This window comes from Bidens hawaiensis, unplaced genomic scaffold (genome assembly GCF_021521415.1).
Source record: "Bidens hawaiensis isolate Kalapana, Puna unplaced genomic scaffold, B.hawaiensis_p1.1 tig00014098_1, whole genome shotgun sequence".
NCBI classification, from domain to species: domain Eukaryota; kingdom Viridiplantae; phylum Streptophyta; class Magnoliopsida; order Asterales; family Asteraceae; genus Bidens; species Bidens hawaiensis.
Genome location: NW_027492213.1, coordinates 590,464 through 601,037, shown reverse-complemented (window position 1 = coordinate 601,037; position 10,574 = coordinate 590,464). Strand labels below are relative to the sequence as shown.

The 10,574-nt window shown below is 36.9% G+C and overlaps 1 pseudogene; it reads right to left on the bottom strand.

Moving 5' to 3' along the window:
- Positions 1-994: 994 nt before the first annotated feature.
- LOC143545910 (TMV resistance protein N-like) lies at positions 995-5,615 on the bottom strand (annotated as a pseudogene).
- Positions 5,616-10,574: the final 4,959 nt, after the last annotated feature.

Sequence of the window (10,574 nt, the reverse complement as noted above, 5' to 3'; positions counted from 1 at the left end):
CTTGACAAGTTTTAACAAATAGTGAATTCATTAAACATGATTACAAAAACTAGGTTGTTACAATAATAACTAATCTTTTAGAATAAAACAGTTTAATAGGTTATACACATTAAAATACGCGACATGATTTTTGCACCATCTTTTTATACCTTTCCGATTGATAAATTATTTCCTTTTATCCATCTTTTTGGTGAAAGTCAAGCCTATTAATTTAATGGTGTAGGGCTGCTAAATAAAGTGATGTATAAATCACCTCCAAAAGCACTATGGGCGACTTTCAACCGGTTCAACCCAGTTTACCCATTCCAATTTGACTCGTCTTGAACAACTCATAACCCAAATCAATCCTTTCATAAGTAAACAGATGAAAAAGTGAAAACTGTCACCTCAATAGAAAAGCGGAGTCAAGAAGCATGCCTTACGTGCACCAACTGTCACCTTCAACAAAGAGCCTATTTCAGAGGCCTTGATTTGAGCTTTTCGGATTTAAACTTCTTCTAGCAGGTCTTAATAATCTCATGGGATGTTTTATATCAGCTAACATATCTTCCATCTCCTGAAAATAATTGAACAACTCATTAACTTGATGCATCAACATAAGCATGATCCACATTAAAGGTGGCAAAATGCACGGTTCAATATTGGGAATTGGGTTGAAATCAGTAATCTTTTTACATTGGCGAGGCAAGGTTGTGTTCTCAAGTAAAAAAAGGAGTATGATTACCAGAAGTCCAGAAGCAAAGAGAGAATCCAGCTCAAGAGTTATGAGAGATCTCGGCTCTCAAGATCTCAAGGACCATTTCTATTTTCTAGCATGAAATCTGCAACTTTTAAGCATTCTTAAGCATGCAAAATCTAGGAATATTTCCTTATAATCATTCTCCAGACTTACATATCTTCTTAACCAGTTTTTTAGGAGTCACTTCCAATGGTATTGTTTCGAGTCTTTTTAATGCATCTTCCAATGGTATAAGTTTTGAATAGATACTTAAGACTAGTTTTCAGATGCCCCTCCAATTTCTACTTGTTCCAGCTTTAGTTCTTCACAGAGTATCGCTTCTATCCTACAACTTTCATCTTTAACTTTGATCCGCAAAACCTTAAAAAACATATTTGAAGTACACATCTCACCAGAAACGTCACATGTCATTGCTTCAATATTAGTGCTCCATTTTGGACCATGTGTCATATGTTGCTGTTCTGATAGAAGTGCATCGGGATCAATCCCATGTTCATATACTAACAATTGTAGAACCTTTCAAAAAAGAGATGCTTCGGGAAAGATGACTTATTGAAGTACCCTCTAGACCTAAATATTCCAAACATCCTAAATCTCCTAGGTTCTCAGGTAAGTTCTCGAGTTCAGAACATTCAGAAAGGTCAAGCACCTTGAGGTGTTTCAACTTACAAATGCTACTCGGAATATCTTTTATTATTTTGCAATATTCTAGCCTTAAATTCTCTAAAGATTCCAACTGGCCAAGATCCTCAGGTAACTTGTCAAGAGCATCACAATATGTGAGAACGAGAATTTTCAAACGTTTCAACATACAAATGCTGTCAGGGAGATGGCTTACTTTCGAATAACTTAATTCTAGACGTTCTAAACATTCCAATTGACCAATGTCCTCAGGCAATTCCTCTATGCCACAATAGGTAAGCTTAAGACATCTTAGATGTTGTAAACTACAAATGCTTCTCGGAAGATACTTGAGTTTTCTGCAAAGATAGAGATGTAGTAAATCAAGATTATGAAGATTTCCAATTGAAGAAGGTAGGTTTTCTATATCACTGTCATCAAAATAGAGCTCACGCAAACTACTGTTGGAGTAGCTAGAGCTAGGGATTATATCTGGGAACTCCATTCCTAATCCACTTAAAAAAAGAACCTGAAGTGACTCCAACTCCTTGATAAACGAAACAGATTTCAACCTTTGACAATCACTAAGGTCTAGGCACTTAAGGCTTTTTAAACATCCAACGGGCACATGAAGTTCTACCAAATCTCGACAATCTTCAAGATCTAACCTCACAAGATTTGGAGTCAACCCCAGGTCAAGGGTTGTCAACTTCGAACGAGATAGTTCAATGGATTTGAGCTTATTCAAAACCTGTTGCTACACCAAAAAGAAGGTAACAGTTATAACTGATTAATTAATAAATCAATCAAATTAATCAGTCAATCATCCTACCTTCCCCTCTGCCCATAATTGTTCGATTTTACCGCCAATCATGTTAAGCGCCACAAGATTATCTGCTCGAAAGGTTTTGGGTAAACACCTATGAGGGTAATGGGGAAAATGCAAGTATCGTAATGCATTGGGGAAGTATTGACTAGCTTCATCAATTTTTACAAAGTCATCACATTTCCCACTGTCTACGATAAGGCATCTAAGTTTCTTCATGTTTCCAAGGCCTTCTAAAACAATCTTGGGGGTGAGCTTTAACTTTATACATCTTGTCGCTTCGGTACCCTGTAATTTAAGAATGCTTTGTGTATAAGTAAAGAATTTTATTTGTTTAATCACTATGTTAGAGGTAAAGTTCATTCTTACCAAGTCATTACCCAATACATCTTCAATTTCCTCCTGAATCCACAATCTGCTATGTTGGTGGGGGTCATCTAGGTGCAAACGACGTACAATGTTCTTGCCCATTTCTTCTATATGGTCATGCATTCTCAAGTAAAATAAAGGAGTATAATTACCAGAAGCAAAGAAAGAATCCTGCTCAAGAGTTATTAGAGATCTCTGCTCAAGAACTCTAAGACCATTTCTAGCATGAAATCCGCAACTTTCAAGTATTCTTATTGCCTTTTCTTTCTCCAAACCCTTGAGTAAGCATGCAACATCTAGGAATATTTCCTTATAATCATTCTCAAGACTTTCATAGCTTAATTCCAGTTTTTTAAGAGTCTCTTCCAATGGTATTGTTTTGAGTCTTTCTAATGCATCTATCCATTCACGAATGTCTTTGCCACACAAAAATGAACCCAAAACTTTGATTGTTAAGGGAAGACCAGCAGCATAATGTACAACTTGTAGGGACTGCTTTTCATACTCTGGAACTGGAGTATCTTTCCCAAATGCGTGCCTACTAAAGAGGCCAGTCGCTTCCTCATCCGATAACAAATTGACATCACAAATCCATTTTACTTTGTGTGCTTTCAAAACTTGCTCATCTCTTGTTGTAATAATAATTCTACTTCCAGGCTTGAACCAACTAACATCACCAGCTAATGCATCAAGCTGATCTTTATGATCCACATCATCTAAAACCACAAGAGCCATTCTACCACGCAACTTTCTTTTCATCATGTTTGTCCCTTCATGGACACTACTTACGTTGTTGACTAGAGTTAATTCTGAAAGGATTTGTTTTTGCAATGACAACAATCCAGACAACGACGCTTTTGAAACTTCCCTAACATTCTCAACAAAGCTTTTAGCTTCAAAGTGAAATGATATTCTATCAAAAGCAGCTCTGGCTAGTGTAGTCTTACCAATACCTCCCATCCCCTTGATCCCTATCATACGAACCTCGTTCGAAGCGATATCTAAAGACTTCTCAAGTTCTTGTAGTCGGGGTTTTATGCCTACTAATTTATCATCAAGGTTCGCATTAAGGGATCGTAATTCGAGCGAAATCTGTTCAACAATTAATTTGATGACTCTTGCTTCATGTCTGTAAATTATAAAAGATTTAATTAGCTTGCTCAAGAACCTACACAAAAGTTACTTTTCAGGCATATAATATACACAAAGTAGGGTGTGCACGGGTGGTTCAGTACGAATTTGAGCCTCCACCAAAACCGAAGTTTTCAATTATGATAAAACCAAAACCGACCAATTTCGGTTGATTCGGTTAACTGAATTGTTAAGCATGCAGTCGATTTCCTGTTCCAACTGTGCTTAATTTTGTTTTTGTTCTATGTTGTGAGAGCTATGCAACGAACCAAACGGCGTCCAAAATGGAGCTAATATGAATGAGATATAGATGCTCAAAGTTGTGTGTTTGAAATTCAAAGTTGACAAAAACATAATAAAGTGGAAGAAGTGGGAGCTTGTCCCACGTTGGTGGAGAGACAAAACCTTGAAGGGTCCTGCGTTTCCGGACAAAGGGTGGCGCGAGTGTTTGGCGTGTCCCGCGTAGAGTGACGTGCTAGCTAGTGAGTTTCATTAGAAAGATTTTACAAAGTATTTCTTCTCCTTCTTTCTTTCTTTGAGTTGCGAGTTCGAATTCGGGTGCTCATGTCCCCTCCGACAATACACACTGTTTCGGCTATTGTAGCCTGGATTCTCTTGGGAGACCCGCGATCTATTTTATGGGACCCCTGTTCAACACGGATCCTCAGCCACCTTTTCTATTTTTATCTGTGTCTTGCATTTTATATCTTACTGTTGTAGCAGTTTAATTCCAAAAGAATTGCAATTTACTGTTTTGTTTCCTTTTTGTATTGTAATAAGATTAATAAGAAGTGTTTTTTTGTTTTACTCTATGAACGGACTCCTACAAACCAAACCAGAATTTTCGGTTAATCGGTTATGGCTTAACCGAACCATTGGTTAACTGTCTGGGTCGGTTACTTCAATTTTCTGTTCACCCCTATACAAAAGTGTAAGACATAATAAACTATAGATAATTCATGCTGTTGGAAGTAATTTCATACTCCAAGTCACAAGTCGGTGAACTTGAGGGACTAATGTTGATAAGCTGGTCATAGTTGGTTATGTTTTCTAATTGTATAGTAATTATAATTGGTAACGTCTTGGCTAAGAAGTTAGGGTTAGTCTATATAAACCAAGATAGGTTAGATATTATAGGGTGGGTGTGAGATGCAACCAAGTTAAGGTTCATGTAGAGACACACACGAGATGTAACCGAGTTAGAGTTCATCTAGATGTAACCGAGTTAGGGTTCATCAAGAGTCAAACCGAGTTAGGGTTTGAGAGTTGTAATCAGTTTTTGAGTTATATTTTCTGATTAATATAAACGAGAGTTATTCGTTTACTTGGTGTTTGATTATCGATCTGGGACTTGACATGCTGCATCTTTGATAAGACTGGAGCTTTCCTCAAAATGAAAAAGAACCTATTAAAGAATGAATATGAAGAGAAATGATGAAAGAATTACCCATCTGCAGTGTTCCTCAAATCCCACCCGGACAAATTGGCTGCTTCTGTCAAAGCTTCTTTCCATTTCCCGATCTCTTTTTTGGTATGTTTGTCAAGGGCTTCTCCAACTGGCCCACTTTGTTTGCGAACTTCAGAGGGATCCACATCATAGAAAACAGGGTAAGCAATCTGCTCGTTTGACTTTTGGCATTCCATAATCTTTACAAGTTCGTTTAAGCACCAAGACGAAGATGCATACTTCTTTGAGAAAACTATGATGAACAACTTTGAATCTTCAATGGAGTTCAAAAGCTGGTCATTGATGCTTTTTCCTTTCTTGAGCCTCTGGTCATCCTTGAATGTGTGAATACCATGCTGCTGAAGAGCATCATAAAGGTGATCCACAAAGTTCTTACGAGTGTCTTCACCACTAAAACTCATAAACACATCATATTGATAGCTCCCCTTATTGAATGAAGTTGAAGAAGACGCCATTGTATGTATGCTTTACGAGCCCTACAGCATTATCAAATCTTTTCGTGGTTATGGCTATATGCTTTTCGAAGATGACTGCAAAGACACAAAGAATCACACTTTCAATTACCAGGGTTAATGCTATTAACATCAACACCGAATCACAAACATTTCATTATGATTTATATGCCTAAAATGGATCTGGATGCATAGGGGTGGATCTATGCTTATGCCAGGGTGGCAGGGTGTGCCCGGGCTACCCCTCAACCTTGTTTGCGAAGTGCAAAATTAGTGCAATTTTTTTTTCTTCTCTGTTTTATGTATCGGATACCTTGAGCAAATATTATAGTACCCCTAGGTCCAACAAAATGTTTTGCATGGGATACCCCTAACCATTTATTCTAGATCCGTCACCGTAGATGTGTATTAAATGTTTCTTTGTCAACTTAAGGAAGTAAGGAACTAATACTTAAGGAATCTCAATACTTATGAGGGGTTTATATATTCCATGTCAAAAAGATTATTACATTATTACAAATAGTTAGATACTTTTACAGTATACTTTTTACAGTTATTTTTGTTGCAACAAACACCTCATATGTCTCTGAAACGTTAGATGATGTGCTACCAGGAAATTTTGTAATAGTTCAATGCACTTATCAATAAGAAAGCACAACAGAAATGCAAAAGTTTACTTTATCAAAGTCAAACCATTGCACTTACTTATAGAATGGTGATCTTGGTACCTAATGATATGTGTATCTGATTTATGATTATGTTTTTGACAAGTTTAATATATGGCATTCAATCAAGGGTTTGATATATAGAAAGTAGAAACTTAAAAAGTTATTTGACTTTACTAGAAAAGTCAAAACATGATAATAATCTTTTGACCATATCTTATAAACTTGGGTTTAACACGATCATAATGATAGATTCTTGAAAGTTGCCAATTTTAGAAATTATGGTATTGCATCTTCTTCACCCGTTAGCTTAGATCAAACCCGATCGAGTTCCTTCAAACATTTTACCAATCGATTCAACACAAAAATCAAGATGCCAACTAAATAATGCAGATAAGCCATAGCTACTTAAAATTCAAAGATTAAAAAACTAACCCCAATTAACTCGAGTCTTCGGTTTCCCAGTCTCAACTCTCTTGAACTAAAATAGGCCGAGGAACTCTCTTGAAGTTGAGCTTGACTTGTTCTTGTTTTGATATCTGCTGTTCTATTTCTTATATTCAACATGCAACAACTTCCGAATTGACTTGTTCATTCACCCACTTAAAAAAATTATGACGGGGACATTTAAAAGGTTACGAAATATAATTATATTAATATTTCGATTTATCGGAACAACTAACTCACGCGCCTAAGTGATGCGTGGGTGAAATATCGTGTATTAAATGAGTTATCTCACTTGTTTTGTGAGTTTATATGCCGGAAACACGTTTACTTTGTGTGTGTTTGCAATTACAGGTGTGCGGAGCTTAAAGGAGCTAAATGGGAGCACATGAGATGGAAAGGAAAGGAAGATTTTATTGCATGGAATGATAGAGCAAGTGAAGACAAAGACGTGGCCGAAAACGGGGCATAAATCGGAGTTCGGACGAAGAAGTTACGCGAGAAGTAAAACGGTGGGTGACAGACCCACCGTAGCCTACGGTCACCCACCGTAGCCTACGGTGGGGGCTGTCACCGTAAGGCAGGGAGCATCACCGTAAGCTACGGTCCCCACCATAGCCTACGGTGTGGAGACCGTAGCCTACGGTCACCAGGACGGGAAAAAGTTGAATTTTCAGGTTTTTTGGAACTATTTAAGGCCGGTTTAACCCTAGGACGGCTATCTTTAATATCACAACACCCTTGGACATTTTAGGAGCATCTTTCCACCATCTTAACACTTTTCAATCACCCGAATCATCCATGGCATCATCCACTCAAGAATCAAAGAACCTATTCAAGACCACCATGCTAGGCTAAACCACTCGTGACCATCTCTGGGTGTAGGGTTGAGTTGTTCATTGGATTGTTGGTATTCTAAACCTTACTTTTGGATTTTGTTTGTGTGCTTGAACATGCTTTTGGGTAATCATTGAGATTTGCAGTTTATCAGTTATTGATTTTGGTCATCAACGATTAGGATTGAGTTCTTAGTGTCATTGACCTAGTTATCTTTAACCATAAAACTAATCTTTCGTCATTGCCCAAGATTACAATCAAATAGATCATTGTTTAGCTGTGTCAATCAATTGGATTAAGTTCTAACGATCATCATAGTCAAACATTTAGTTTTTTGGTTTTCAGATTCAAACAAAGAGTATAATTCCATAGGTTTAATCATTCATCCAATTGGCTTCAAAACCTGAACCCTGGAGTTTGGTTGTTTTTTCAGTATTGTTTACAAATACAAATCTTTTAAACCGCTTGACATCGTTTGTCCACTTAGTACAACTAATAATTAAGTATTAGAATTGATTAGCACTTTCCACTGATTCCCTGTGGATTCGACACCTTACTTGCCCTTGCTAGTAAAGGTAGTTTATAAATGTTTTTGATTGACCTTTCGACATCGATCACTAAGGCCAACTGTAGTGGGCGACAAGGGGCGAATTTGGGCGAGAACAACCCCCCCCCCCCCAGCGATAAGTGTTGGTGGTCATATATTTGTCACTGGCTTGTGTAATAGACATGCTGATGTGGCGAGCAAGTATTGGGGGGTGAGGTGATTTGTGGGCTACAACACCGCCCCCTGAGCTACATATCGACCCCTTGGTCATGTGTCAACCCCCCTCCCCCAACCCAATTTTGTAGCCACTCCACTATATATAGCCTTATAATTTAAACAAAGAGCTTTTAGCACAATGATATCCCTTATTATAAGAATAAGGGTAAAAATCTCTTAGTGAACAATACTTTAGATTTAGGCTTAGTATTATACTACTAGTAGGTGAGTTATTTGTTTATAGAAAACTAATCATAGTTCTAGCTCTACCCCTTTAGTTATCATAAAACTAGAACCCTTAACCACTTAGAGAGTAACATCACTATGTGCACGCCTTCATGTCGCTAGACTACAAGCCCTTTGGTATTTATATATATTTTGAGTTTTCTAGAGAAAAATGGCAAAAACGTTTTTCCAGTGACTAATGATGTTAGGATTTTGTTAGTTGCTGATCGTTGGGAGCAAATATGTTTTTTGATGGGACCGTTGATGGTCGGTTATCAGTTTAGTATTTATTTATATTAATTTTGTTAGTTTTAGTTCGTTTTTAGTGTGACCTATGGTACTTCATACGTCTTTATGTATTTCAAGTCATTAATGGTTAAAGATGCTAATTTGGGACTTGTGCGAGCATGGTATGAAGTCCCGGGAAGAATATTTTGGGGTTTTCAGTTAAAAAAGCCGTCAGGAAGAAAGGGAAAGATCATCTTCCTCTTCAGCCGTCTTGGGACGACATGGGGTGACTCCGGGAGCCCCAGAACACTTCCAATCGCATTTCAACCATTCTTTGGAGATCCGATTAAGACTACGTGAGGCTAGTTCATCCCAAATCATACCCGGTGTAGGATTGTAAGATTTAGGTTTAATTCATGTATGTTTGGTTTGAATTATCGGGTCATATTTGATTGAATTCGTATGCACTTAATTGTTAGTATTATTCTGAAACTTTAACCGTCGAGATTTTCTTGCATCATTAACATTATGAGATGATTACTGCTATTAGGGTTGATGCATGCTAGGGTTTGTTGAGTGTTATTAGTTTATGAAGCATGCAATTGCCCTTAGTTGTGTCATATCGTGAATGAACCTCTAGTTACCAATTACATATGAGATACGATTGTTGATGCCTATGATTAGGAGGAATTCATATTAGCTAATGAATCCAGAATGTCACTTATGATTAATCAAACCATGTGTATAAAAGTTAAGTCTATGATCTTCTATATCTAAATCCCGGGTGTGATTTTGCTTTCTTTATTTGTTTATTTTCCAACCATTACCTACTAGTGTGTTCATCGCTCACCAGACAAATCTTCATAATTGTTTTCTACTTTTTTATAATTAGTTTAAGTAATCAAACCAACTGTGTAATATTGATCACATGCTTTTCTAGATTCGAACCTGGCTTACCCTGTCTATAGGTTAATTGGGTTTTTGCATGATTGGTACGACACGGTCATTAACCGTCAATAGACATTTCGTTAGTTAGTTGGGACTGTTATTTGTCAATAGTCAATATTTGAGATTATTAAATCCAATTTTCCTATTGTAGAACTTTAGATATAGATTCTTATTCAAGCACATTGTATAAAGGATTTAGATCTTAATAATTATGAAATGAGTATTTACATGTAATTAAAATGAACAAGTGTAGTCTTTGTCTCTTAGATGTAAGCCTAAACTTTGTCATGCCTATAAATAGTTTTGGATTGTTTTTCCCAACCATATAGAAATGTGTTTTACAAATTACAAGTTAAACCTTACGCATTCATTTAGTCTCACTAATTTATGCATGTTGTAACCTTATTGTAAAACACAAAGAAATTGTAAAGAGCCTTTGGATGGACCATAATTAGGTAGTTTTTAAGTCCGAGTTTTGTATAAATTATACTAGCCGCGTGCCCGCGCGATGCTGCAAGGTACACGCGCAAACACGGCATCGAACGCGTAAGCAGTGACCTCACTATAGTATGCACGTAGCCCGACTATAGTATGCGTGTAATGCGGCGCCGAACGTGTAACCATTGTCGGTGAACATGTAACTCGGTTTGACACATGACCCAAACCCACCCGACCCGTTGCAGTCCTAATCGATTGTCACTTAACATGTTATTTTTTTAAAATTTAAAAAGTATATCAATACAATACTCAAATTAAATAGAATAAAATGTTCGTTTTTATGATGTATTTCAAAAATATATATATATTAACATGTAAAAAGGTTATGGTCGTTAATTGGTTTAGAATAAAGGGGTAAAT